Source organism: Gorilla gorilla, chromosome 5 (assembly GCF_029281585.2).
Source record: "Gorilla gorilla gorilla isolate KB3781 chromosome 5, NHGRI_mGorGor1-v2.1_pri, whole genome shotgun sequence".
NCBI classification, from domain to species: Eukaryota; Metazoa; Chordata; class Mammalia; order Primates; family Hominidae; genus Gorilla; species Gorilla gorilla.
This window is the reverse complement of record NC_073229.2, coordinates 72,578,190-72,600,702: the sequence shown is the minus strand read 5'-3', so window position 1 is coordinate 72,600,702 and position 22,513 is coordinate 72,578,190. Positions and strand designations below refer to the sequence as shown.

Genomic DNA, 22,513 nt, shown 5'->3' with positions numbered 1-22,513 from the left:
CTTACAATTCCACATGGCTGGAGAGGTCTCATAGTCATCGTAGAAGGTGAGAAAATGAGAAAAATGAGGAAAAACCAAAAATCGAAACTCCTGATAAACCCATCAGATCTTGTGAGACTTAGTTACTATCATGAGAATAGCATGGGAAAGACCAGTCCCCATGATTCAATTACCTCCGCCTGGGTACCTCCCACAACACTGGGAATTCTGGGAGGTACAATTCAAGTTGAGATTTTGGTGGGGACACAGCCAAACCATATCAAGGGTTTTCCTCTTTTGCTTGGTTCTCATTCTCTCTTGCCTGCTGCCACGTAAGACATGACTTTGCTCCTCCTCGCCTTCTGCCATGATTGTGAGGCCTCTCCAGCCATGTGAAACTGTGAGTCCATTAAACTTCTTTTTCTTTATAAATTATCCAGTCCCAGGTATGTCTTTATTAGCAGTGTGAGAACAGACTAATACACACTGCAACCCAGGTTGATATTTTTCCAATGGCATGTACCCTGAGGGCTTCCAATAACATTATATTGAACATGAATGCTTAGCTGATCATACAAAAATAGCAAATCTCCTGTTGAGAATGTCACTAGAATTAATAAATATTCACAAAAAAGTATATCTGGTTACCACCAATGCAGAATATTATCTTTTTGAACCCGCCTGAGAGAAGGAAAGTATTTTTTCCCCTGTGGACTTCTGTAGAGAAGTAAAGAGAGTTATACTGGTACCATCTCACATTGCTATAAGGATATCTGGGACTGGGGAATTAATAAAGAAAAGAGGTTTAATTGGCTCACAGTTCTGCAGGCTGTACAGAAAGCATAGTGCTGGCATCTCCTTGGCTTCTGGGGAGGCCTCAGGAAACTTACAATTATGGCAGAAGGTGAAAGGGGTGCAGGCACTTCACATGGCTAGAGCAGGAGCAGGAGCAAAAGAGAGCGAAGTGGGAAGTGCTACAAACTTTTAAATGACCAGATCTCCTGAGAACTCACTCACTATCATGAGAATGGCACCAAAGGGTCGTGATGCTAAACCATTCATGAGAAATCCACCCCAGGATGCAATCACCTTCTAGCAGGCCCCATCTCCAAAACTGGATATTATAATTCAACATGACATTTGGGCATGGACATAGACCCAAACCATATGAAGAATATCAATTAATTCTGATGTTATTTGTAGCCTATTTAAGTGTGTATATATAGATAGATAAATTAAGAGTATTCATAGTAAACACATTGTCAAATATATGCTAGCACTTCTCTGCTTTAAAGAGAAGCAAAAACCACAGAAGACTTTCTCCCTTCAAAGTTTTTCTGTTTTTTTTTTTTTTTTTTTTTTTTTTTTTTTTTTTTTTTGAGACAGAGTCTTGCTCTGTTACCCAGGCTGGAGTGCAGTGGCACGATCTGCACCTCTGCCTCCTGGGTTCAAGGGATTCTCCTGCCTCAGCCTCCTGAGTAGCTGGGATTACAGGTGCCTGTCACCACACCCAGCTAATTTTTTTTTTATATATATTTTTAGTAGAGATGGGGTTTCACTGTGTTGATCAGGTTGGTCTTCAACTCCTGACCTCAAGCAATCCACCTGCCTTGGCCTTCCAAAGTGCTGGGATTACAGGCATGAGCCACCGTGCCCAGCTCAGAGTTTTATTATTTATTTATTCATTTATTGAGATGCAGTTTCACTCTTGTTGCCCAGGCTGGAGTGCAATGGCGTGATCTCAGCTGTCTGCCTCCCAGATTCAAGGGACTCTCCTGACTCAGCGTCCCAAGTAGCTGGGACTACAGGCTCGTGCCACCATGCCCAGCTAATTTTGTATTTTTAGTAGAGACAGGCTTTCACAATGTTGCCCAGGCTGATCTGGAACTCCTGACCTCAGGTGATCCGCACACCTCTGCCTTCCAAAGTGCTGGGATTACAGATGTGAGCTGCTGTGCCCGGCCCTTCTTTATTCTTTCTTCATCTCTGGTTATGGTGTTATAGAAAAAACATTCTACTTGGAATCACATTTACTTTGGTTTAATTCAGATAACTGCTAGTCTGAACTTGGGCAATTTATTTATGGTTCTTCTTCTTTTATTTCCTCATGGGTGAAGCAGGTGCAACTCCATTTGTACCACCCACTCCATGTGGATGTTAGGAGAATAAGATAAGGTAATGGAAGGAAAGGGCCCTGAGCTTGTAGTCAGTATAAATTACTACTTTTGTCAACCTAAAAAAAAAGAAAATCAATAAGTATGTATTTCACAAGTGCATTGATCTAAATATGATTTCCAATACAGGTAAAATGTTCTGCATATGAACTCCCCAGGCAATCCAAAGGCAACAAAATATTGAGAGTTTGCTGTATAAAACATTGCTTAGAATAAGTAACTTGAAACTTTTTTTGTAAAGGTGACTTTTATTGCAATAACTTATTTAAGATTGAATACAAACCCAAGCACAAAACATATATACTGAGTCAATATTTTCTATAGTCTTAAAAGATATATACTATGTCAGAAATTTAGATATATTATTAGTCTCCTAACATTTTACAACCCCATAAATATTTTTGTAGACCTTCACACAATTAACTTGACACCACAGTGGATGGGTACCTAATTAACTGAAATGATAATGTGAATGCTTCTAGTTTCATTTTCTAGTCTTGGTTTTATGTCCTGATTAATAACATGCTTTAAAATTTGTATATAAATTAATCAGTGTCTATAAAAATAAATTAAATTCAAATAAATAATAAAAACTTCAAGGATTGGCCGAAGGCGATGGCTCACGCCTGTAATCCTAGCACTTTGGGAGGCTGAGACGGGCAGATCACGAGGTCAAGAGTTTGAGACCAGCCTGGCCAACATGATGAAACCCCATCTCTACTAAAAATACAAAAATTAGACCAGGCGTGGTGGCGGGCGCCTGTAATCCCAGCTACTCAGGAGGCTGAGGCAGGAGAATCATTTGAACCTGGGAGGCAGAGGTTGCAGTGAGCCAAGATCATGCCATTGCACTCCAGCCTGGTGACAGAATGAGAATCTGTCTCAAAACAAAACAAAACAAAGAAAAAAAACTTCAAGGATTTTTTGATGGAGTCTGCTTCCGTCTCTGCCATATTACTATTTCCTACTGTGAAGATGTTTTGTTGTTGTTTGTTTCTTTGTGAATTCTTTTCAACCCAGTTCCAATTTTAATACTGATTTATTAAACAAAGAAGACAAAATGTTATTCTTTATTTTAGGCTGGAGGTAATAGAAAATAAATTATTAGGCAGTATATTTAATTGATGTTCAAAACAAATTGTGGCCTCAATATATAAAAAGAACTGCTTAAAGGTTAAGATTAGTCCTGTATTGGAGAAAATAATTTGGATCTTTGTATAGTGATAGTTTTAAAATTGAAGATTAAAAAAATAGAATAAAATCTAAGGGGTTAATCATACCAAAAATCAAATGAACAAATCACAGCAAGTTATTTTTTGGATCCCACAAACTCATTCTAAAGTTTATATGAAACGGGAGAGGACTTAGAATAGACAACTAAGAACAGTGAAAAGACTAACACAACCAGACTTCAAGACTTACTGTAAAGCTATGGTATTCAAGTCAGAGGGGTATTAGTGAAAAAATAGGCAAATAGAGCCACAGAATAAAATAGAGAGTCCATTAATAGACCCATGCAATTATATAGTCAGTTGATCTTTGACAAAAAAGCATAAGTAATTCACTAGAAAAAGGATAATCTTTTCAACAAATGATGGTTAAACAACTGGATATCCTTATGCAGAAGAATAAATCTAGACACAAACCCTATACTTTTCACAAAAATTAACTCAAAATGAATCATATACCTAAAAGTAAAATGCAAAACTATAAAACTCCTAGAGAACAAAATAGGAGAACATATAGAGGATCTTGGGTTTGGAGATGACTTTGTAAGTACACCACCAAAAGTATCATCAATTAAAGGAAAAATTATAAGATGAACTTCATGAAAATGAAAAGTTTGTGCTTTGTGAAAGACACAAATAATGGATAAACAAACTGTGGTATATCTATATAATGAAATATTATTTAGCAATACATGTCAACGAGCTATCAAGCCATTGAAAGAAATTAAGAAACCATATAAGCAAATTAATAATTGAAAGTAGTCAATCTGCAGGGTGCTGTGGCTCATGCCTGCAATCCCAGCATTTTGGGAGGCCAAGGTGGGCAGATCAGCTGAGGTCAGGAGTTTGAGACCAGCCTGGCCAAAATGGTGAAACCCCATCTCTACTAAAAATACAAAAATTAGACCAGGCATGGTGGTGAGTGCCTGTAATCTTAGTTACTTGTGAAGCTGAGGCAGGAGAATCACTTGAACCCAGGAGGCGGAGGTTGCAGTGAGCTGAGACCGCAACTTTGCACTCCAGCCTGGGCAACAAGAGTGAAACTCCGTCTCAAAAAAAAAAAAAAAAGTAGTCAATCTGAAGAGGCTGCATACTATATGATTCCAAACTTATGACGTTGTGGAACAATAAAACTATGGAGGGCAGTAAAAAGATCAATGGTTTCTAAGGGTTGAGGTGAAAGGAAAGGAGAGGTTAACAGGTGAAGTACAGAGGATTTTTAAGGCAGTGAAACTATTCTGTATAATACTGTAATGGTGACTATGTATCACACATTTGCCAAAACCCATGAGTTGACAACACAGAGTGAATTCTAATATAAACTATGGATTTTGATTAGTAACTACCATGAATATTAGCCCATCAATTGTACCAAATGTACTACACTAATACTAAACGTTAATAATAGGAGAAACTATGTATGACGGGAGATATCAGGGGGTATATGGGAACTCTGTACTTTCTATTTCATTTTTCTTCACATTTAAAACTGCTCTGAAAAGTAAAATCAACTAGTAAAAATTTAATGAACAAATAACCATGGAGAAAAATGAGATCTTTCATCTAAATCTTTTAATATTGTGGGTGAAGAACTGAAATTTGTCCACAGTTGCCTCATAAATATGAAGCGAAAATGAGATACTTACAACTGGGCCTTTGATATCAAAAGTAGAAATAAATTTCAATGATGTTCAAATTACTTTTGTAACATCTTCTAGTAATTCTTAAAGTGTCTTTTATATCCAGCTCATGACATAGGCATACACATGATTAAAATGAAAAATAATGGTGTACTATCCTTTTTTAGTATATTGAAAACAAAATATTCAGAGCATAAGAATGAGTAAAATCAATCTGAGATAAAAGAAACACCTTGAGACAATATTTTGACAGTTTGCACATTCAAAATGTAACATATTGGATTATTTCGGAATATGAAACATTTTTAATTTATTGGATATTGGTTGACTTCGTTTTCCTCAATGCATAATGCATAATTTGGTACGATGTTATCTTCATACATTAAGTGCAAAACAACCACTAAATTCTGAAAGTATTAGTTTATTCATTACTAGTACATGGTAAAAATATCTGTAAATATCAAATCATACTAGTAGTTTGTCCAACAGACTGAAAACCAGTTTCCATTTTAGGAGATCTTTTTGTACAGTCTAGTCTTGAGCAGTTGGTGGCCCATTAGGTGATAAAATGGAGAATCCGTGAATGAGGTAATTGTGTGCAAATTTTACATGAAAGCATTATTTTCTGTGGAGACAATTTATAATTCTCATTCAGTAATGAAGAGGTCTACATATTAAACAAAAATATTATAAAGATGTTATCCTTCTGGATACATTCCAAGTATTTATGAATTTATTTAACAAATATGTATTGACTGTCTACTATATCTTATAAATCCTGATAAAAAAGATTAAAAATATGTATTTCTTTCATCCAAGAGTGTTGCAGTTCAGTCAGGATATTGTCAAGTAAATAAATGAATACAGTGGAAAAAAATTTTTTTTATTATACTTTAAGTTCTAGGGTACATGTGCACAACGTGCAGGTTTGTTACATTTGTATACATGTTCCATGTTGGTGTGCTGCACCTATTAACTCGTCATTTACATTAGGTATATCTCCTAATGCTATCCCTCCCTCCTCCCCCCACCCCACGACAGGCCCCAGCGTGTGATGTTCCCCTTCCTGTGTCCAAGTGTTCTCATTGTTCAATTCCCACCTATGAGTGAGAACATGTGGTGTTTGGTTTTTTGTCCTTGCAACAGTTTGCTCAGAATGATGGTTTCCAGCTTCATCCATGTCTCTACAAAGGACACGAACTCATCCTTTTTATGGCTGCATTGTATTCCATGGTGTCTATGTGCCACATTTTCTTAATCCAGTCTATCATTGATGGACATTTGGGTTGGTTCTAAGTCTTTGCTATTGTGCATAGTGCCACAATAAACATACGTGTGCATGTGTCTTTATAGCAGCATGATTTATAATCCTTTGGGTATATACCCAGTGATAGGATGGCTGGGTCAAATGGTATTTCTAGTTCTAGATCCTTGAGGAATTGCCACACTGTCTTCCACAATAGTTGAACCAGTTTACAGTTCCCACCAACAGTGTAAAAGTGTTTCTATTTCTCCACATCCTCTCCAGCACCTGTTGTTTCCTGACTTTTTAATGATCGCCATTCTAATTGGCATGAGATGGTATCTCGTTGTGGTTTTGATTTGCATTTCTCTAATGGCCAGTGATGATGAGCATTTTTTCATGTGCCTGTTGACTGCATAAATGTCTTCTTTTGAGAAGTGTCTGTTCATATCCTTCATCCACTTTTTGATGGGGTTGTTTGTTTTTTTCTTGTAAATTTGTTTAAGTTCTTTGTAGATTCTGGATATTAGCCCTTTGTCAGATGAGTAGGTTGCAAAAATTTTCTCCGATTCTGTAGGTTGCCTGTTCACTCTGATGGTAGTTTCTTTTGCTGTGCAGAAGCTCTTTAGTTTAACTAGATCCCATTTGTCAATTTTGGCTTTTGTTGCCATTGCTTTTGGTGCTCTAGTCATGAAGTCCTTGCCCATTCCTATGGCCTGAATGGTATTGCCTAGGTTTTCTTCTAGGGTTTTTATGGTTTTAGGTCTAACATTTAAATCTTTAATCCATCTTGAATTAATTTTTGTATAAGGTGTAAGGAAGGGATCCAATTTCAGCTTTCTACACATGGCTAGCCAGTTTTCCCAGCACCATTTATTCAATAGGGAATCCTTTCCCCATTTCTTGTTTTTGTCAGGTTTGTCAAACATCAGATGGTTATAGATGTGTGGTATTATTTCTGAGGGCTCTGTTCTGTTCCGTTGGTCTATATCTCTGTTTTGGTACCAGTACCATGCTGTTTTGGTTACTGTAGCCTTATAGTATAGTTTGAAGTCAGGTAGCATGATGCCGCCAGCTTTGTTCTTTTGGCTTAGGATTGACTTGGCAATGCGGGCTCTTTTTTGGTTCCATATGAACTTTAAAGTAGTTTTTTCCAATTCTGTGAAGAAAGTCATTGGTAGCTTGATGGGGATGGCATTAAATCTATAAATTACCTTGGGCAGTATGGCCATTTTCACGGTATTAACTCTTCCTACCTATGAGCATGGAATGTTCTTCCATTTGTTTGTGTCCTCCTTTATTTCATTGAGCAGTGGTTTGTAGTTCTCCTTGAAGGTTCCTTCACATCCTTTGTAAGCTGGATTCCTAGGTATTTTATTCTCTTTGAAGCAATCGTGAATGGGAGTTCACTCATGATTTGGCTCTGTTTGTCTGTTATTGGTGTATAAGTGCTTGTGATTTTTGCACATTGATTTTGTATCCTGAGACTTTGCTGAAGTTGCTTATCAGCTTAAGGAGATTTTGGGCTGAGACGATGGGGTTTTCTAAATATACAATCATGTCATCTGCAAACAGGGACAATTTGTCTTCCTCTTTTCCTAATTTGTTAAATTTGAAGTTTGTATAAAACACTGATCTGACAAATGAAATTATGTTTAAGCATAGACTTGAAGCATAACTTTACTCTTTAAAACTTTTCATCATCCCATTAGCAGAGAGATGAAAGTGATGTGCTAGATGAACTAGGCAGGAGGAGACTTCCAGGCAGGAATTAATATGCATAGAAATAGAGAGGACTCAAGAGGCTTAATGGGTTGGAGAACTACAAGAAATTCTTATGATTTGAGCTCCCAGTATGAGGCATAAAATAGAAAGAAGAAAGTATAGCTGGACTTGTAGGAAGACCACAGATGTAGAGAGCTTCTCATCCAGAGAGAAAATAAAGATCTTAAATTTCAGCCTATATGAGAACTTCTCAGGCTATGCAAAATTACAAGTATGTTAGATAGTAATCTCTTCAGTCTGCGATGGGTGGGAATTGAGGTTTCTAGAGGAGAATGGCTGGTTGCCTTAGGCTGTAACTTTCTGTATACTTTCATGTGGCCCATAAATATCATTTTCTAAATGTTTTATGATGTGTTAAAAGGTAGAGAACTGCTGTGTATGCCAGAGATCCACTGAAAATAGTGCTGAGCTATTAATGACAAGACTATTAATCTGTCTTTATGTCTCTCTCTCTTTCAATTGAAATATATTTTAATGTATCATTAACTAATGACTATATTATTATACTTTACTTATTTTCTTTTAATACATATATTGAAAATGTAATAGTTATTTTGGGGGAATACAGTACATTGTTATTAACTGTAGTCACCATGTTCTATGATAGGTCTCCTGAACTTACTCCTCCTAACAGAAAATTGTACCCTTTGACCAGCATCTTTTCGCTTCCCCCACTCAGCCCTGGGTAACCACCATTCTACTCTCTGCTTAGTTTCCACATATAAGTGAGATCACACAGTATGTGTGATCCTGTGTCTGGCTATTTAAGTTAACATAATGTCCTCCAGGTTCATTCCTGTTGTAGCAAATGACAGGATTTCCTTCATTTTTTAAGGCTCAGTAATATTCCATTCCATTGTAAAATTTTTAAAATTTAACTTTTAAATTTTGATATAATTTTAGATTCACATATAGTTGTAAGAAATAATACAGGTAGATCTTATGTACGCTTTACAATGTTTCACCCCAATGGTAACATACTGCAGAAAATGCAGTATAATATCACAATTAGGGGATGGACACTGAGAGCAATATTATTCAAATTATCCCAGTTTTATTTTCACTCACATGTGTAAGAACATGTATTTAGTTTTATGCAATTTTACTATACTTACGCAGGTTTGCTTACATACGGCTACAGTCAACATACTTACCAACACCACAAAGATCCCTTGTGTTGTGCTTTCATAACCACACTCATCTTGTTCCTACACCTCTGCCCCAACATCATCCCCTGTCCATACCTCTGAGAATTACTAATATTTCCTCCATTTCAAAAATGTTATTTCAAAATGTTGTAGAAATAGAATTATGGCCAGGTGCAGTGGCTCATGCCTGTAATCCCAGCAGTTTGAGAAGCCGAGGTAGGCGGATCACCTGGGGTCAGGTGTTCGAGACCAGCCTGGTCAACATGGGGAAACCCCGTCTCTACTGAAAACACAAAACTTAGCCGGGCATGGTGGGTGCCTGTAATCCCAGCTAGTTGGGAGGCTGAGGCAGGAGAATCGCTTGAACCCAGGAGGCAGAGGTTACAGTGAGCTGATATTGCGCCATTGCACTCTAGCCTAGGCAAAAGAGTGAGACTCCGTCTCAAAAAAAAAAAAAAAGAAATAGAAATAGAATTAAATCATAGTTACACATCATTATCAGTATTTTAATTATATCTATTCTGATAGTTACTTAGTGATACCTCATTGTGGTTTTTGTTTGTTTGTTAGAGGAAGAGGAATTGGAAATAGTTTAAAGCTGAAATGACTCTTAGTTGCAGAAGTCATTTTACTTATTGGAGCCTCAGTTTTCCTATCTGTAAACATTAGAAAAGGAATGCAAAATATGGGACACTTTATGACTTTGTGTTTCATCCTTGTGCAGGAGCCATACTAATCTCCTATGTTGCATAGTATTTTAGCATATGTGTTACTAAAGCAAGCACTCACTGTGGTTTAAATTTGCATTTCCTTAATGGCTGATGACATTGCATATCTTTTCATGTGCATATATGCCATCTGTACATATTCTTAGGTGAAGTGTCTGTTCATGTTTTGTGCCCATTTTCTAATTAAATTGTTTTTCATTGTTGAGTTTGGAGAGTTCATTCTGTCTTCTAAATAGCAGCCTGTGGTTTGTATTTTCTTCCACTGTGTAGCTTGTCTTTTCATCCTCTTCATGCAAGCTCTCACAAAGCAAAAATTTTTAATTTTGATGGGGTCCATGTTACCAATTTTGCCTTTTATGGATCATCTCTTAATGTCAAGTCTAACAACTCTTCACTAGCTTTAGACTTTAAAGAGTGTCTCCTATGTTTTTTTCTAAAAGTTTTATACTTTTATACTAACATCTATGATTGATTTTGAATAAGTTTTTGTATAAGGTTTGAGATTTAGGTCAAGGCTTATTTTCTTGCCTATGGATGTCCAGTTGCTTCAGTACTATTTGTTGAAAAGGGTATATTTCCTTCTTGGAATTGCTTTTGCACCTTTGTCTAAAATTAGTTAAGTATATTTACGTAGGTGTATTTCTGGGTTTTCTATTTTGTTCCATTAATCTATAATCCCTCTGTCAGTATCATACTGCCTTGTTTACTGTCACTTTATAATAAGATTTTATATCAAATAGAGTAATTTCACCTGTTTTATTCTTCTGTACAAAGATTTTTTAAAAAGCTATTCTAGAGCTGTGTTTTATTCTGTATATATTTTATAATGAGCTTGTCTATGCTGTAAAAATTCTTACTGGGTGCCGGGTGCGGTGGCTCATGCTTGTAACCCCAGCACTTTGGGAGGCCGAGGCAGGTGGATCATGAGGTTAGGAGTTCGAGACCATCCTGGCCAATATGGTGAAACCCCGTCTCCACTAAAAATACAAAAATTAGCCAGGTGTGGTGGCAGGCGCCTGTAATCTTAGCTACTCGGGAGGCTGAGGCAGAAGAATCACTTGAACCCGGGAGATAGAGGTTGCATTGAGCCAACATCATGTCACTGTACTCCAGCCTGGGCAACAGAGCAAGACTCTGTCTCAAAAAAAAAAATTCTTACTGGAATATTGATAGTAATTGTCATTAAACCCACAGAACAATCTGGGGAAAATTAACATTTTTTTCAATGTTGAATTTTCAAATCTATGAACATGTTATGTTTCTATATTTGTTTAGGTTTTCTTTGATTTCTTTCAACAGCATTTAATAAGTTTCCACATATAGACTCTGTACATGTTTCAGTAAGTATATACCTCACTAAGTATTTCATTTTCACTGGACTGATTATAAATAGTATTATGTTTTTAATTTTGGACTACTGAAGTTCATTGGTATTATACAAGTAATATGATTGAATTTTGTGTATTGATCTTGTATTTTGCAAGTACGCTGAACTCATGTATTCATTCTAGAAGCGTTTTATAGATGCCATGGGTTTTCTACAAAGACAATCATGACATCTGCAAGTAGGGGCAGTTTTATTTCTTCTATTTTTCCATCCTTTCTTGTGCATGCTCTCTCTTGCGCGCGCTCTCTCTCTCTCTCTTTTCCCCCTCTGTTGTGAAAATTGTGTAAGTTCTATTGATTGTTTTCAAGTTAACTGATCCTATCCTCTGTTATCTGTGACCTACTACTGAACCTATCCAGCAAGTTTTTTAGATTTTTATATCAGATCTTTCAGTTCTATTATTTACATTTGGTTCTTTTTCATAACCTCTATCTCTTTGCTGAGATTAGAAAGTATTTTTTGTTGTTGTTGCAAGGAGATTTGTAATTGCTTCTAGAAAAATTTTTGATGACTGCTTTGAAATTCTTGCCATATAATTCCAACATCTGATTCACTAAGTGTTAGCAACATTAAATTGCTTATCTCATTCAAGTTATAATATTCCTGGTTCTTGCTGTGTCGAGATTTTTTTTTCTTTTTTTATTATGTCCTGAACATTTAGATATTATATTAGAAGATTCTAGGCCCTATTTAAATATTTTATTATAGTAGGCAACTCCCTGTATAGTTGTAACATGCAGTTCCACAGCACTTTTTTTTGGCTGTGGTTTCAAAGATAGTTTCATTTTTAGAGTTTTGCCTCGCTGTTTTGGTCTGCTTGATTTATTTAGTGAGGCTGAAGCTCTCCCTGGTCTTTGCTGGTCCTTCTCAATGGGACAGGAGGGGTTGCTTTATGCTGCATCACCTAGTGCCTCAAGGTAAAGAAAAAGCTTTTCTTGCCTATAAGGACAAAAGTCATGTTCCAGGTCTGGCAGCTTGTTGTGACGGGTTCACTTGGCTACTCTCAGTGAGGGAGGGTAGTCTCTAGCATCTCAGGGAAGGACCATGCTTCCCCTGGCTATTTATTCTTAGTGTGGCTCCAGATCAACCCTCTTTACCAGCGGTACTGGACTTGCCTGGTATTGCTGAGAGAACTCATATTTGATCCAAGAGAGAATGAACCTCCTAGGCATTGGCCAGGGTTGCATTCTTCTTTTGAGTGAAGGATAGTAAGATGCCCTGTCCTTATGTTGCTTTTCCACTCCCAGGGTTCCTAACCAGTGTGCCTTTGTATTTCTATTTTTTAGAGTTATTGTTTGACTTCATTTTGTATTTTCTCCCCTCTAAGAGATTATAGTTTTACTTAGCAGATAAGAGCAGGGTACAATTACTCTACAAAATTATGTCTGGACTCTTATTCTTCTTTAAAAACATCATTTTGGTAGTTGTGTAGAGAGTGAGCTGATTGTTAGTAAAACTAGCATCCAACTAAATAACTATCATAATATTCAAGGGTTAAGATGTGGTGAAATGTACCACTGCAGATAGAAAGAACATTGTAATTCAAGAGATATTATAATGGTTAAATTAAAAAAAAAAACTTGCACCCAATAACTTAATGCTTCTTTGATATATATTTGAAGATTTTTGAAAAAAATCTGTGGAACCCTTTCTCTTTAACTTTAAAATAATATTAACAATAATGCAATAAAAACAAAAATCTGTGTTGTTAATTATTGAGTTGTTACTTTGTGATTGACACTGCTAAATGCTTTAAATGGAAAACACCATTTGATCTTCAAATAGCAAAAGTTGTGTTAATTTTATAATTTTAGTAATGTATTTTATCCAATATAGCCAATTCTTCTATTTGTGTTTTAAAATTTTTTTGGTGTAAATTTTAAATTGACAATAATTGTATATACTTATGGGATACAATGTGATGTTTAGATATATGTATAAATTGTGGAATGATTATATTAAGCCAATTAATATACATTAATATACTTATTTTCTTGTAGTCAGAACATTCAAAATATATTCTTTCAGCAAGATGAATATTTAACATATATTTGAAATGTAATATACATTATTATGAACTATGATGACTATGCTATGCAGTAGATCTGGAAAACTCATTCTTTTTGTCTAACTGAAACTTTATACCTTTTTTATTTATTTATTTATTTTTTTTGAGACAGAGTCTCCCTCTGTCGCCCAGGCTGGAGTGCAGTGGCACGATCTCAGCTTACTGCAAGCTCCGCCTCCTAGGTTCACGCCATTCTCCTGCCTCAGCCTCCGGAGTAGCTGGGACTACAGGCGTGCACAACCATGCCCAGCTGATTTTTGTTGTTGTTGTTTTTTTAATAGAGACAGGGTTTCACCATGTTGGCCAGGATGGTCTCGATCTCTTGACCTCGTGATACTTCTGCCTCAGCCTCCCAAAGTGCTGGGATTACAGGTGTGAACCACCGTGCCCTGCCAACTTTATACTCTTTGATCAACATCTCCCTACTCCTCCACCCTCCCAACACTTAGCCTCTGGTAACTACCATTCTACTCTATTTGTATGAATCAGCTTTTTTAGATTTCCCAGGTGAGGGAGATCATGCAGTATTTGTCTTTACATGCCTGGCTTATTTCAGGTAGCATAAGATCCTCCAGATTTATCCATGTTGTGGCAACTAACCCTCTTTTTAATGCTGAAAACAATTCCATTGTGTATATATACACATTTTCTTCTTCCATTTATCTGTTGATGGACACTTAGGTGGATACCGTTCCTTGGCTATTGTGAATAGTGTCGCAGTAAATATGGAGTGCAGATATCTCTTTGACATACTGATTTCATTTCCTTTGGATATACGCCCAGTAGTGGGATTGCTGGATCATATGGTAGTGCTATTTGTAATTTTTTTTTTGGAACCTCCATACTGTTCTTTATAATAGCTATAGTAATTTACATTTCCATGAAGTGCACAAAGGTATCTCTTTCTCAATATCCTTGCCAACACTTTTTTTTTGCCTTTTTGGTAATAGCCATTCTAACAGATATGAGGTGATATCTCACTGTGATTTTAATTTGCATTGCTCTGATAATTAGTAACATCGAGTGACTTTTCATATATCCGTTGGCCACTTATGTGTCTTCTTTTAATAAACGTTTCTTCAAGTCCTTTACTGTTTTTTAAATTGGGTCATTTGTTTTCCTGCTATTGAGTTGTTTTAGTTCCTTATAGATTTTGGGCATTAACCCCTTATGAAATGAATGATTTGCAAATATTTTCTCCTACTGTGTAGGTTGTCTCTTCACCTTGTTGATTGTTTCCTTTGGTGTGTAGAAGCTTCTTAATTTGATATGATCCCATTTGTCTGCATTTGTTTTTGTTACCTGTGCCTTTTGGGTTATATTCGAAAGATCGTTGTCCAAAACAGTGTCATAAATTTGTTGTTTTCTTCCAGTGTTTTTACTGCATCAGGTCTTAAATTTAGTCTTTAATCCATTTTGAGTTGATTTTTGTATATGGTGTGAGATGAGAGTCCAGTTTCATTCTTCTGCATATGGATATCTGGTTTTCCCAATACTACTTTTAAACTGACTGTTCTTTCCCCATTGTGTCCTCTCAGCACCTTTGTCAAAAATCATTTGACCATAAATATGTGGGTTTATTTCTGACACTCTGTTTGTTCCATTAGTCTATGTATCTGTTTTTATACCACTATGATGCTATTTTGATTACTATAGCTTTGTAGTAATTTTGAAATCAGTTAGTATAGTATCCCCAGCATTTTTTTTTCCCTCAGATTACTTTGGCTGTTCGAGGTCTTTTGTGGTTTCATATAAATTTTAGTATTGTTGGATGGTTGTTTTAGTAATAGTATTTTAGAACTGAGAATGCTATGGTTTAAAGAGGTTAAGAAACTTAACCAATTGCACCTAGCTAATAAGTAATGGTTCTATGATTAGACTCAATTCTTTTTTTCTTTTTTAAGCAAATTATCTTAAATCCTAATGGACTCAATTCTTATTCTTCTTTTTTTTTTTTTTTTTTTTTTTGAAATGGAGTTTCACTCTTGTTGCCCAGGCTGGAGTGCAGTGGCATGATCTCGGCTTAGCGCAACCTCTGTCTCCCAGGTTCGAGCAATTCTCCTACCTCAACCTCCCAAGTAGTTGTGATTACAGGCATGTGCCATCACAACTGGCTAATTTTTTATTTTTAGTAAAGACAGGGTTTCTCCATGTTGGTCAGCCTGGTCTCAAACTCCAGACCTCAGGTGATCTGCCCACCTTGGCCTCCCAAAGTGCTGGGATTATAGGTGCGAGCCACTGCGCTAGGCCTGGACTCAATTCTTAAACTCTATTGTTAACTGATTCTACATTAAATCAACACATAATTGATTAAGTCTAAATTGTTCGTGGTTTAAGGGTTAATTTTTAAAACCAAAATTACAAGTATATATGCTTACTAACATTTTGATATCTCCTTTTAAGTATTCAAAGATATTTAAACCATTTAAATTCTTAACTCTGTACTACTTTCCTCATAAATAAAAATAAGGACATAATATCCACAAAAAACAATAATTTTTTGTGTTCTTAGCATGATTCATGTCATTGACTTTTACACAACTAATAAGTGTGTTATGTGGCATAAATCAGGGTTATATGCCCAGGAAGAGGGCATATTCAACACCAATTGCTATGTAAAGCATTTGGAAATCCTGGAAGTAAACATATTTTATTACCTAACTTTTACTCAGAGAAGAAAGTTTTCATACATAAATTTTTCAGTTGAGGAGCTGGTTTTTCCTTGCTGTGGAAGACATAAATACTGCTGCATTTTTAGTGATAATGAAATTTGCATTAAGCCAAGTTGCTTTATTTACATACTGCCTTCATGTTAATAATTTAACATAAACTGTAGTATAATTTAGGGACTAAAAATGTCATTCTTGTGTGCTCACAGTAAGTTTTACACTATAATAAGCATATTTTGAGGATTAATTTTGATGAAATTAATATTGCGAGAGGATTTATAATTGTATACAGCAGGCAAAAATGTTTGAGATTTTCATCCAAAAGTAGAATAAAATATATATAGTAGAATCAATGTAATTTATTTTTTATATTACACTATCTTTAATTTCCAGTTACTTAGTTTTCTGGCTCCAAATTTATAGGAATCAGTATGCATACAAAAGGAAGCTGAGGCTCCTGATCAAGAGAAAGTGTTCAAACTGAAAGAAAGGTGAATCATTGGAAAAAGCTTCAACTATTTTCTAGTTTGTTTGTTTGTTTATTTATTTATTTATTTTTGAGGCAGAGCGTTGCTGTGTCCCCCAGACTGGAATGCAGTGGCGCCATTGCAGCTAATTGTAACCTTGGCCTCCCGGGTTCAAGCGATTCTCATACCTCAGCCTCCTGAGTAGCTGGGATTACAGGCACATGCCACCATGCCTGACGAATTTTTAGTAGAGACAGGATTTTGCCATGTTGGCCAGGCTGGTCTTGAACTCCTGGCCTCAAGCGATACCCCTGCCTCTGCCTCCCGAGGTGCTGAGATTACAAGCATGAGCCACCACGCTCAGCCAAGATTCAACCATTTTCTAGTTTTGTTTTTCCTTATCTGACATCTTAGATGTCTTCTTGTTTCAGTGTGACTGTCAAATGTATTCTACAAACTTTTTTGAAGACACAAAATAAGGATACTATAACGAACATAGATTGTTCTGATTGTGGATATTTATTTCACACTATTATATTTTTACCCAATGGAAATAACACCATATCCCTATTCTGTGTTAAATATACCAGGAATGGGAATGAGTAATTGTAAATCATCCTGAAACTGTTTTATTGTCTTCTAGTAAAACCACTTCTTATTTTGTATATATTTTTATAAAACGGACTCAAGTACTGAGTCTAGACTTGCTTTAATATCCTAAAAGCACTAACATTCACACCCTTCCCTGAAGCATTTTGAAATTGAAAACTAGTTCTACACTTGAAAAAAATAATAAAGTTCTAATTTTGTTTCTTTTTAAATCATGAATTTGGATAACTGTGGCTAGGTCATTTAATATAATCTTACCAAGCAAATGTGCTCACTGCCTGACAAGCATAGAAGCCAATACGATGGCACTGGCTTTTGAGAAAAGAAAGGCTTTATTGTAAGGCCAGCCAGCAAGGAGACAAGAGATGCAGCTCAAATCTGTCTACCCAATTTGGGGTCTGGGTAAGTTTTAAAGGGTCAGAGGGCAAGGGGAAGAATTTGGGAATGTTGGCTTGTCAGGGTCTGATTTGACCATTTGAATAAGGTATGCTGAGGTGGATTTCAGCCATGTTATATGGTTTGAATTTGTGTCCCTGCCAAATCTCATGCGATCCTCAATGTTGGAGGAGGGGTCCAGTGGGAGGTGATTTGATCATGGAGCAAACGTCCCCTTTGCTGTTCTCATGATGTGAGTGAGTTCTCATGAGATCTGGTTGTTTAGTTTGTAGTACCACCCACTTCTCTCTCTTCCTCCTGCTCCAGCCATGTAAGACGTGACACCTTCCTCTTCACTTTCCACCATGATTGTGAGTTTCCTGAGGTCTCTCCTGCCATGCTTCCTGTACGGCCTATAGAACCACAAGTCAATCAAACCTCCTTTTTAAAATAAATTATCCAGTGTCAGGTAGTTCTTTATAGCAATGTCAGAATGGACTAATACATTCTGAATCTTCTGGGTCAAAAGATCCCTCACCTTTGAAAGGATTCCAGTATTTATCATGTCCCAGCCTTTTTGGTTCTGTGGGGAGGAATCCTCGGTTCTGAGTGTTGTTAGAGGTCAAATCTTTTTCTATTCCATGTGGTGGGGCTACATAACTTCCAGTTTAGGCTCTGTTATACCTACAAGGTAACCTGACATTATCTTATCAACAGAGTAGGCCCACTATAGGTTGGTCCTGCGGTTACAATAATAGGAAAGGTAAATCAAAATGTCACATAGAAGGTTTTCTTTTTCAAATATTTTATGACACATATTGAAGGAATAATTTTGTGAGCAGATCATGTTATATTTAAATCTGATTAACACAATATTCTATTTAAATTTTGTTTTTTAAAATATAAATTCTTAAATACATTTCTGTTATGGCAATTGTCTTACTCAGAAACATTAATGTCCTGCTCGCTGTCCTCTCATGCCCAGTGACTAAACATTGCATTCGGGCTTCTTCATTTTCAGGCCTATCCACTTTCCCACTGATACTTCCAGCACTGCACCTTCATTTTGGTCATGCTAATTTCCATATATTCTTCATTGCTCACCCTACACAAAAAGATGGACCATGGATAATGTCTATTATTGTCTTTCATGTATTGTCTATTCTCTCTCTCCTCTCTTTTACAGTAAACAAGTGGAGTTCTGCCCTTTCACCACTATCATTCTGACTCTCATGAGAATCTATTATATTTGGACATATAAATCAAAACTAAAATTCTAAGGCCCCTAACCAACTGAAAGGACTCCCAACCTTTGGCTAAGGGAACCTGAAGACCTAGTTCAGGTCATGACAGGAAGGGGGTTGGACATGCTCCATTATACCCCTTCCGTAACATATACCCCCAGTTTAACTAATCAGCATTAACATTAAAATAGGGATCATAAGATTGACAAAACACTCTTTGTAACAATAAAGTGTCAAATTCCAACCTGTCTCTGGTATAGCATCACATGACAGGGAGAAGACCCTGAAGAAAATCGAAGTGTTCTACCCTAAAATATATTTCTTTGACATATTTTGAAATGGACTTGCAAAGTTGTCTCTTGTGGGGAAAATTTGCATCCTGTAGAGAATCTCCTTCCCTTTCTAGGTCTTTTCCAGATTCAGGAGACATTTAACTAAGACTTTGACACCTTTTAATGCCCTGAAAGAGACATTTATGATCTATTGTCTCTGAAGCTTGCTACTTAGAGGCTTCATTTACATAACAAGAACATTGGCTTCCATAACCCTCCTTATCTTAATTCAAGCATTTCTTTCTGCTGATTCAACTCTTTAGGCAAAGCTTAATTCTTTTTTTTTTTTTTTTTTTTTTTTTTTGAGAAGGAGTGCTCTGTTGCCCAAGCTGGAGTGCAGTGGCATGATCTTGGCTGACTCTAAACCCTGACCCTGGGTTCAAGCGATTCTCTTGCCTCAGCCTCCCAAGTAGCTGAGATTACAGGTGCCCACCCCCTTGCCTAGCTAATTTTTTGTAATTTCTTTTTTTTTTAGTAGAGACAGGGTTTCATCATGTTGGCCAGACTGGTCTTGAACTCCTAACTTCAGGTGATCCACCCGTCTCAGCCTCCCAAAGTGCTGGGATTACAGGCATGCGCCATCGCACCTGGCCTAAGCTTAATCCTTTCAACCAATTGCTAATGAGAAAATTTTTGAATCCATTTATGACCTGTAAGTCCCTGGTTTTGAGATGTCCTGCCTTTCTGGGACAAACCAATATATACCTTACATATATTAACTTATGTCTTGGCTTGTAACCTCTGTCTCCCTAAAATGTATAAAACCAAGCTTAACCTGATTGACTTGGGCATATGTTCTCAAGACAGCTTTAGACTCTATTCCAGGCCATGGTCACTCATATTTGGCTCAGACTAAGCCTCTTTCAATATTTTACAGAGTTCGGCTTTTTTCATTAACAGAGCATACTGTCCTCCATTTCTTTCTCCTTTCTCTTGATAAGACATTGGGGTTTTTAACGTAGGTCTATGAACTTGAAACCATTAAATTCCATATTTGTAAAACTATTATCTTAGGAATACAATTTTAAGAGTTTCTATGTTTCTGTTCCTAATCTTCATAGTATATTAAGACAATTAATTTTGTCTCTCCAACTGGATTGGAAGACCCCTGTGGGCAGCAACTCATATTCATTAAACAAAAATATCTTAGTAATGTGGATAACAATAAAAACCCAATTCCTGTCTCAGAGAATTATGATTCAGTGTTTCTTATTTAAAAGAACTTGCACAAAGTGTGCTGTGGCCAGGAATGTATTTGTTGACAAGAAAGAGAAAGATTATTATACCAGAGAAAAAAAGAAAATAATCTGTGTAAAGTTACAAGGACAAATGAATTATGTACTTCATGCAGGTAATAATTCCTCAGGAATAAACGGGTGTGCGTGTGTGTGTGTGTGTTTGTGTGTGTATGTGTGCCTGTGTGTTGGACATGGTGTTATCTTTGATATGTCACATGAGTAACTATATAGTTTTGCTCCTCAACATGTGTAGCTTGGACCCCTTGCAGCAGTATCATCATTATCACTTGGAAGAATGTGAGAAATGCAGAAACTTTGGCCACATCCCAGAACTACTGAATCAGAATTCTCAATTTTTTTTACTGTAACTATTTTTATTACATTGTAATAATTAGGAGCTATACAGTTCATGACAAAAATATTACAAATTTCAGATCACAGCACATACTCCTATAAACATTTAAAAGTTAATTTCAATTAAAAGAGTGGTAATTTTTAATGCTTGATATGACCAGCATTCCTAGGTCAGCGCAACCAAATGATGGAAAACAACTGGATCACACTGCGTATGTCCCACAAAAGAAAGCACAATGTACAAAATGTGCATGTTTCAGTTTACACAAAATACATTCCAGGTAAATATGTTACATTAAGAAATAGTACTAGTAAGAAATTGGCACTCAAAGAAAAAATGCAAAAGTATTTTCAACATGAAAACACAGGACAGTGGAATTGGAAACTTTCGGATAAAACACTGTAACCCAGTTAGCTCTATTTGCTGGGTGGGGATGAGCCCTCAACATTTCTGCAGATAACTTTTTTTTCCCCCTAAATTCATCTAAATTACCTATCATTATCCCAAACAGGCACTTCAAACTATTAAACTAAAACATAAATCTTAGTCTAGTTATGACTATTCTTCAAGAACTCATGTGAGTATCTTTAGAAAGAAATTTTCATTTTTGACAGACAGCTATCAGTAGTATGCTATTCAATTGCTCAACGCAGAATTCATGCTATCCAGTATTAACACAGAAGTTATTAAATATAAATTCAACCTTAAAGTAAATGCTTTGTTCTAAAAAAAATTACTATATAATTATCAAGAAATCATGACTTTTTGACAAATGGAAATCTTCAGATAGTTTTTATGTCTAAAGAAATATCCCCTAAATGTATATACACTAAAGAAATAATGGTTGGATTAAAAAACAATCACTGGAATACAAATGAGATGAACTTGTGCAAACTGTAACTTAACATGCCCCACAAAGTTTCCATATATATATTAGGACAAAATTATGCAATGGTGGCAACAGTTTTGATAACCTATAAAAGTTAGGTTCTAAATTCCTAGGCAGTGTGACTCAGTTAAAATAGAGCCTAGAATGCCTAAGCGGAAATATTCACTCAAATCATACAATATATGTCTGCTCTATTCTTCCACAAACATGTTAATGCCTAAGACTATGTAATTTAGTACTTTTTGGAAAAACTTCAACAAGGATTTTTATCTTTAAGGCTGTAATAATTAGATAACATTTCTTTCTAGAATTCTCCCCCTCTTTAAAAATCGCTACAATAACAAACCTTTTGTTAAACCATTCAAAGTTCACATAATAAAAGGTAATTACCATTACCTTAAAAAAATGTCCATCTACATAAAAAATTCAAGAGGCCTAAATATCCCCTCATAAGCACTGCAGTTCCTGAAGTATAGCCATTTCTTTCTCTGTGTAGAAACAAGAGGTACTGTATAACACCCTACCTAAACAATGTTTCACAGATCTGTAGTTTAGCATAGTATTTCAGAAATCATACTAATTTTTACATAGAAGTTTCATTGTCTATGAACTAGTTCAGGCGCCTGTTTATTTGTATCCAGATAAAACTATTTTAGAAGTAAATATTTAAAGTCTATTTTAATTACTTATGCAGAGAAAACTGGAATACTACACATTTGGGAATTTTATGAGTATCTGACATATACCTTAATGTGTACAGTAATTGTCCCAACAGAATCACATAGTTATGCCAACTAAAACACAATATCATCAAGTTTATTCCTTTAAAATAATGAAGTGATTTACATAAAGTAGCTAGATCAAAGAGTTGCACTGGAATCACAGCAAAACAATTGTAGAACTGGAAGAAACCTTAGAGACCAAACCCCTTCTTTGCAAAACTAAAATACACGT

General features: G+C 36.0%; 1 long non-coding RNA gene and 1 other non-coding gene across 2 annotated transcripts in view; one reads left to right on the top strand and one right to left on the bottom strand.

Moving 5' to 3' along the window:
• The window catches only part of LOC134758668 (uncharacterized), a 179,332-nt gene that overhangs the window by 5,474 nt on the left and 151,345 nt on the right, over positions 1 to 22,513 (top strand). The gene's annotated exons all lie outside the window — the stretch shown is intronic.
• Positions 9,878 to 9,983, bottom strand: LOC115935122 (U6 spliceosomal RNA). Its single transcript, XR_004070828.1, has one exon. It is a non-coding gene; the product is annotated as a U6 spliceosomal RNA (small nuclear RNA).